Below are 6,000 nucleotides of genomic sequence, written 5' to 3' on the forward strand. Positions count from 1 at the left end.
AAGAGAAATGAATGCATGACAGGAATATATCTGGACTATCACAAACTACAGAAGAAGGACTTTATCTTTATATATTCAGTGTGATTTAATAAACTCTGGATTATTCTACATCTCTCTTCTTCTCACAGGCGAGAAACATGTTTCATATTTCATTTCTCATCTTTACTGAGGAGCTTTATCTTCATATGATGACTGGATTATTTGCTATTTTATCACAAATGTTTTATATTCTATATTTTAAGTGCATGTTATCCGTTAGATGATCTGAATCCAGAATAAATCCACACTGTGAGTGTTTGATTATTATTGAACTTTAATTCTTCATCATATTTTAGTTTTACTGTCAGATTTACTGTTGTTTTCTCTCCTGTTATAAAGTGTCACATTCAGACAAATTCTTCAGACTGACTTTCAGCAGTCATGAAACATTTACAGATTGTGTTTAATTGACAGAAAAGTTATTGATTAAGAACATATTAAATGTATAAATTCAAAGCAATGTAAATGATGATAATCTAATATGTATATTTCTAGTCTAATGATCCAGACGAGCCTGTAAAGTTTGATTCTGATGTCAAAACTGAGGAGAGATTCTCATCAAACCCTTCATCATGTTCTCAAAATCATCTTCATCATCATCATCATCATCTTCATCATCATCATCATCTGTTCACTCGTGTCTTCTGGAATCTTCTACACACTCTTCTGAACACAAACACACTCATCAAGATCTTCTTTCTCAGTCTGAACTCTCATTGTTCTCCATCAGTAATCTATAGTATTGATCTACTGTAAATATTTCACACACACACACACACACACACATACACACACACACACACTTCAGGACTCAAACTGGAACTTTCTGACTGTGAGGAAACAGTGTTACTCTCAGACACACGTTATTTTTCATGTATATAATAATTTATTTATACTATATTTTATTTTATTGTATATTGTAGCCTACATATTTTTAATAATAGCTACAAGCAAGTAATATTCACCTCATATTAAAGGCATTATATTTGATAGTGTTTGGATGTTGTCTTTAATGCATATTGTAAAGAGTTCTGATGCTGGACTGACTCGAGCCAATCACCTGAGCTGGAAATGTCACATGACCGACTCTAGAGCTGCAGGGAAATGACATCATGTCATCACTGATTGGCCAATGAATCAACACATTATCATCTATATACTGTAATCTGTTCAATACTGTATAACACTGTAAGATAATATACTGTAATCATCTTTAATGTGTTCATTGTTTCTGCCTAAATGAATATGTGCCGTTAACCACTGTAACTGCATGACTGTATTATCTGTGTATTTCTGATGTATGGACGTTACTTTGTCACAGTATGTATAAGCTCTATACAAATAAACATAAAAGTGAAAATAAAAACATTATCTGAAATAAAGTGGATCCAGATTGCCCTTTGACCCTGTCCTGCAGTCTCGTGTCTCCCTCTACAGGAGATCATCAGAATCACAGCAGAGTTAAAGAAGCTACAGATGAAAATGTGTTTTACAGCAACAAATGAAAACACTTACAGATTTCAGTTCATCAGGGAATATGAAAATCAACAAGTTGTAATTTGAAGGGAATCATTATTGAAGTCAAACACAAAGATGTCAAATGTGCGTCACTATAAAATATGACTTCTGCTGTTTTGATATTATTCTGAAGGTTTGAATGGTTTGATCAGAATCAAGATCTCTTTAGTTCCAGTGAATTCTGTGACGCTTCCAGCTTTAATATCATAAAGCAGCCTGTGATTATGATGATGTTTATGACAGAATCACTTTTATTCTCCGCTTTCTCCATCATGTGCTTCATCTGTCGTTTCACACAGAAGATCTCTCTGTTTCTCTTTCTGATAGAGTTAGAAACAGGGAATAATTGATGTTCTTCCCAGAGACTGTGTTTCTGGATTCTTCTGTTAGCAGAAGCTGATGATGATGTTTCATATCAGGCAAATCTCCATCAGCTCCTGATTCAACAATATGACAAACTCAGATCACTCATACATGCATTACAATCATGAGTCTCAGTATAATGTGTTTTCCTCATTTAAAAGCCACTGAAAGATGTCATTTCTCTAGAAGATGAAAATAAATCCACACATTCATTCACACAGAACATACCTTAGTACTTCTTCAGATCAATATCTCCTCTGAATATCTGATGTGAGACGCAGCCGTATTGTTTCCTGAAGAGTTTCAAGAGTCTGAATGTTAAATGTAAAACTCAGATCTGATAAACTCCATCAGCTGCTCATTTAATCATCTCTGATTTATTAACACTGATTTCCATCAGCAGAACATTAGTGACTTTAACAGACGAACTGAAGCTGTTCAGAACAACAACAGATCAACACTTACTCAATACTCAATATCTACTGTTCACAAACACATCATAGTATACATTAAAGCAGAAGTTGCTAGAAGTTCAGTCATTCACACAAAATGTAAAATCACATTATTATTTGTGAGTTGATAATGAATGGCATTCAGTGAATTAAACTGAGAGAATGTCACTTGTTTAAAATAGAAATGAAGGCATTGTAAATAAATCTGTATGAGTGTGTGTTTTCTATTCCTCCTAACACACAGAATATGATCTGCAGTTTTCATCTTTGTCCACTAGATGTCAGAAGTAGATTTGAGGTGAAACTCAAAGGCCTTTAGTTTCAGGATCAGAGACAGTGAAGAGAAATCAGAGAATCTGATCTGAAGCTCAATGAGGATCATCATGTGTCTCATATGAAGCAGAAAGAGACTCTCATCTGATCAGATTATATTACAGGATCAGAGACAGTGAAGAGAAATCAGAGAATCTGATCTGAAGCTCAGTGAGGATCATCATGTGTCTCATATGAAGCAGAAAGAGACTCTCATCTGATCAGATTATATTACAGGATCAGTCGCATAATCAGATTCATCACATTCATCAGAGAGATCATTACATTTCACAATATAAACTGATTCATATCAGATGAGTGTGAACAGAATAACGGCCCAAAGTCAATGTAAAACCACTAAAGAGTGTTATTATGTATAGTTATAGACTGTTGTTATATGCCAGTAATGTTTGCCTGAGGTGAAGGAGTCACAGTGAAAAAGTAAAAAGTTCTCTTACGATACATTACATATGGGGCTATAGGCCTGGCGCTGTGGCTGGAGTGTTCAGAACTCTTCTGGGGGCAGGGCCAGGAGGATGCACTGGCTATAGTTGATTTAGAATGTAAACAATCAATTGAAATAACTGCCAGTTCTCTTATGAGAGGTCTCTCGTTCTGCGTAAGTATCTTACGCTAGGGGAAAATCACTTTTCCGCGAGATATTGAAGCTTTCTTTGAAAGCTCTTTGACCGGAGGGAGCGAATGGTACCCTCTGTTTTTTGCATCGTCAACAGCGGAGAATGCCAGCGAAACAGAAGAGCGCATTCTAGCTGAAAAGGGGGCGTTCCATGACTTGGTGACTTCTTCATGTAACTCAGAATTAAAAGGCGTCTGGACGCAGGCGAAGCGTGCTCACCCCAGGTAGGAAGAATCCATTCAGCCGGTTGTGAGAAGGCAGCTCAGGCGTTGACCACTCAGTTCCGTCTCGATGCTAGCTCTTTTGCCCGACGGTCCACGAGCAGAGGGCGCGAGATCCACAGAGCTCGCCCAATCCTCACTGCCTGACGCCAGGATATAGAGCAGGTGTCATCCTCCCCCGACGCGGCTTTCTCATCAGCGTCGTCGACGGAGGCGGCGGCGGACCGTGGACGCTGTTCGTCAGGAAGAGACGCTAGCGAAGCCGGTGAAGCAGGCGGGCGAACCGGCGAGCTTTGGCGGGTGGGGGAGGGTTCCGGGATCCGCTGAGCACGGCACTTTTTACGGCGCGGCACCGCAGCAGGCGGGGGTGCAGTCTTGGAGAAAAATGCCAGGCAAGTCACCATAGGCAGTAGCTCGCAGTGAGGGCAGCCGCCGTGGGCGAGCGCGAGCTCTGCGTGATCTTCACCCAGGCAGGAAACGCAGATAACATGGCGGTCCCCGTCGCTGAGTGGGGACTCTACACGAGCCGCAGGAAGGCATCTTTAGAAAGACGCCGGCTCTTTTAGAGAGAGTGTGTGTCGCGGCGGCGAACACACACACACTGAACAGAGAGTGAAAGGATATAGGCGCTGGATAGCGCAGCAGGAAGGCGATTGAAAGCGGCGCGGCCAGCGACTTCAGAGTGTCGACTCGTCCCGCTGAAAGGCTTCTTCAGACGGCGCGGCTTCTCTCCGGATCCAGCGATGCGTGAGCTTCGCTGAAGAGATGAAAAAGAGATGAAAAACCAGATATCAGCCACGGCCGTTTCGGCGGGACATGACGCAGTGGGCGCGAAGCGCCCTCATTGGCCTGACGTCACTATAGGCCTCGCTCGATAGGCTGATGCAGTTGCCGCAGAGCAACCAATAGGCACGCGAGCTGTCTCGCCTATGCCTACATGCTGCCGCAACGCGTTTTACATTAATACAAAATTAAGGATAATTTTTTGGCTTCAATATCTCGCGGAAAAGGGATTTTCCCCTAGCGTAAGATACTTACGCAATACTCGTTCCCTCTTCCAGAGAGAACCGAGGTTACGTTAGTAACCGAGTACGTTATTTACATGTTGCTTTCGACGTTATTTTAGCCTAAAATTAATTTAAAACATATGTGACTTAATTTACTTTGTCGTTGCAATACTGAATGAAATGTAAACGTCACATTGTAGATGCTTATAAAGATTACATTGTAAAGGTGAGTTAACTTGTCAGCTATGTCATGTGATTATAGCAGTTTTAGGAATGTCAACTTTATTCTCAGGTCAAAATACTACTTGTTATTATTGTAAGTAAACAATAAAAAAAAATTGTACAATTGATAACAAGCGTTTATTAATTAAAGTAGCCTACCTTTTCTTACACACTCCATTTAGGTCAAACAGCCTACTTTTGTTTCTTTACATGAACACACCTGCATTACAGTTAGCACAATCTTATTTTTTCCCGCCAAAACAACAATTATTTATTTTGTTAAATAAAGGGGGAAAAAACTATTATATAAGCTAACTATCAAAATATAGCAAACCCGGACTCAAAATGGAATCAGTCTGTCAAAACACAAGTTTCCGATTGATCATGACCATATAGACTACTCAATCAAAGCGCAATGTATGTCGAAATAAAAAACAATTGATGGCATTATGAAAACTGCATTATTTGTCATGCAGACAATACGAAATCCATAGTTTTGTTTGGTTTTTCTTTCTTTTCCCCCTTTACTTTAAGCCTCTCTAAATTGTTTGTTGACTATTTAATGTGTGCAGCTTTACAACATACTATCTAAAAGTGAATGAGTCATTAACTGAATGTACAGTCCGAACCTGCTTTTTGGGGGTGTCGGAGTGTTGATAGGGCCCATATGGGTGTTGATGGTGCCCCCTTAGTTAGTGCCCTACACAGACCACATATTCTGCATATGGGAAAAGTGGTACTGGAGTCGGTGTAGTAAAAGCTTTACATGAAGCTTTGACTTAAATGAAAACATAACATTGCTGCCTTTGATCAACAACAAATCTAACATAAATGGCCTTTGGTTACTATGGAAGCTATTTCCCGCCATGAATAAAAAATGAGTAATTGTGAGTTTTATCTCAAAATTCAGACTTTTTCTCTCTGCTAAAAGAAAAACACCAGACAAAAGGCAGAATGTGAGATATAAAATAGGAATTGAGCGAAAAACAGTCTGAAATCTGAGAGAAAAATATACAATTACCCTTTTATATGTTCAGTTCAATACATAAGCTTTCATAGGTTCCACATAAGGGGGAAAAACATAAAGATGCAGTCTGGCACACATTCTTACTCCTGCCCTCCAACTGTTCTTATCCCTTGTGCTGCTCCATCTATGACTCTCCTTCTTAACCTATTCTTGTCTCTTACTCAGATGTTTCTCTCTCTGCTTCTCTGTCTTGTTGTGCATC

This window comes from Abramis brama, assembly GCF_963993115.1.
Source record: "Abramis brama genome assembly, chromosome: 15".
NCBI lineage: Eukaryota > Metazoa > Chordata > Actinopteri > Cypriniformes > Leuciscidae > Abramis > Abramis brama.